The sequence below is a fragment of the Pteropus vampyrus genome, unplaced genomic scaffold (assembly GCF_000151845.1).
Source record: "Pteropus vampyrus isolate Shadow unplaced genomic scaffold, Pvam_2.0 Scaffold158, whole genome shotgun sequence".
Taxonomy (NCBI): Eukaryota; Metazoa; Chordata; class Mammalia; order Chiroptera; family Pteropodidae; genus Pteropus; species Pteropus vampyrus.
In genome coordinates this window covers 630,027-632,295 of record NW_011888939.1, presented here as the reverse complement: position 1 = coordinate 632,295, position 2,269 = coordinate 630,027, and the positions used below count along the sequence as shown (strand labels likewise).

At 55.8% G+C, this 2,269-nt stretch overlaps 1 protein-coding gene across 1 annotated transcript in view; it reads left to right on the top strand.

Moving 5' to 3' along the window:
- The window catches only part of CFAP77 (cilia and flagella associated protein 77), a 123,793-nt gene that overhangs the window by 106,634 nt on the left and 14,890 nt on the right, over nucleotides 1–2,269 (top strand). The window lies entirely within an intron of this gene.

Genomic DNA, 2,269 nt, shown 5'->3' with positions numbered 1-2,269 from the left:
CTTGGGATTTTTCAGTTTGGTCCAGAAAGCTCTTCTCCCCCACTGGGCGCGGACATACTTCAAATTCTATGCTGAACATTAACCAGAAAATAGCTTGTTTCGGCATCAGGTGTATATTTCTAATCTCCAGAGATAGCGACGATCTCATGTTGAGTTCTGGGTGTCGATGGGACTGGGGGGGGTCCCCAATTTCTTCCTTCAACTCATCCCCAAGAAAATAAATCCTCAGTGATCTGAAGAGGCTCTCCCAGGCTTCAGGAGGAGTTCGGGCTAATGTCTGCCACCTCTGGGATAACTTCCTCGGTGTCACCCACGAACCCCTTACTTCCACGTGTCCCTGCTCGTCAGCCTCTGTCACCAGGCACCCATACCACTGGCGAGACGGGCTCCAAAGCTGCCTAGCACGTGGCCAGCAGCAGATTCTGGCAGATAAAGGGCGTCCGATGATTTACTTGGATAAACTCAAGGTTCGTTCAGACTGAGGTTGGTCCAAAGTGCAGGCGAGGTGAATCCAGAGGCTGGTACCTTTACACCTAAAAGCCGCAGGCAGAAAGCACAGCCTCCCTCTTTCCCCTCAAAGACGCAAAGACATCGGAGAACAGACGCTGGGGGAGAGCAAGGCGAGGGGGGGGTCTTTTCCTGGCCTCTTCTCTTCCCTTCCTCAAAGGAATCCTGGGAAATCATGCCTCGGACCAGTGCAAACAAACAAACAGAAAAGTGAGTAGCTGGGCCAAAGTCCACTGCCTAGAAGTACGGAGAGGAGGACATCCAAGCGGCTATCCTGAGACGCTGGCGACCACGGTCACGACCCCGACCCCTCGCCTTCGGAGCTGCGTCCGTCTTCCGTGCCAGGCTGGGCGCTTTGATGAACCACCGCGCTTCGTGTCAGTACTCTGAATGGCCCGACGTGGAGAGAAAAGTCACGTGTCTCAGGGATGAGGAAGCGTGGAGGCTTCACGTCATGTGCCCCAGGTTCATAGTTAACACGTGGCAGAGCCGGGGGACCCTCTGGCCAGCTGCCTTCAGGCCTTGGGCCCTGGAATGGCCGATAAACACTGAGGACCTGCCACCGAGGTCAGGGGCTAAATGCGGGACCTGGGCAGGAAGCGGAGGGCAGGCAGGAACTCGGGGTTTTATAGGTGTCCAGAGGGCCGTGGCCAGCCCTGCTCTGGCTGATTTAAGTCCCTGCAATAAACAAAACTCCCCACTGCCCCGAAAGCCTTCAGACCTCGATAAAACCCCTGAGCATCTTCTGAATTGCCGTTTGGCCCCAAGGCGAAAGAGGAACGAGGCCGCGGATGGGGCTTCCGGCTTCCGTATCAGGAGGCGTGGGGCAGAGACGGAGCAGACAGAGGTCTGAGACCGTGGGCCGCGCAGCCACACGGCCGGCTCCAAGTCCCAGCCTGCCTCTGTGTCCGCATCTGGGGACAATACGAGAGGATCAAGTGCCACTGTGCAGGGAAAGTGCTTGCCATGGCCTGGCCAGGGGAAGGTCACAGCGCAATAACATCTCTGGGTTGACCAGGCCCTTGGCTTCTGCTCTCAGACTTGGCTGTGCCTGGGGTCCCCTGAGGAGGGGTTTAAAATGCAGATGCCAGGGCCCCACCCAGGACCTGTCTGGGGTAGCTGCCAAACCTGCATCATCAGTAAGCGGCTCCCCCAGCTCCCCAGGTCAATGTCAACCCCTCTTACACAGTTATAGCTAACGCATATACTTTCTGTGGCAGGTGGGTACACTTTCATGTTTGATATGAAGCACGTTGGGCCTTCCAAAGGAAGCAGATCTGTTGAAGACGGGCTGTCATCTGTTTAGCAGCCCCAAGGACTTGAACTTCTGTCTTAATCTGCTCAGACTGCTAATACAAAATACCATAGTTCTGGAGGCTGGAAGTCCAAGGTCAGGGTGTTGGCATGATCGGGCTCTGGTGAGGCCCCTCTTCCCAGCTTGCAGACGGCCACCTTCTTGTTGTGTCCAAGAGGAGGGGTGCAGAGAAAGAGAGAGAGAGAGAGAGAGAGAGAGAGAGAAAGCGTGAGCAAGCTCTCTAGTGTTTCTTCTTATGGGGACACTAACCCCATCACAGGGCCCCACCTAAAGCTAATTAGTCCTAGAAGCCCCACCTCCCACATGAATTTCAGGGGGACACATTTCAGTCCGTAGCAACCTCCGCCTCAAGTTTAGTCGAAATCTGCCTCCTCTCACCTCCCCGGTTGTGTTTCTCCCCTGGAGCCCCACGGAACCCCCTGCCTCTCCCCCACCCCATAAGTGACA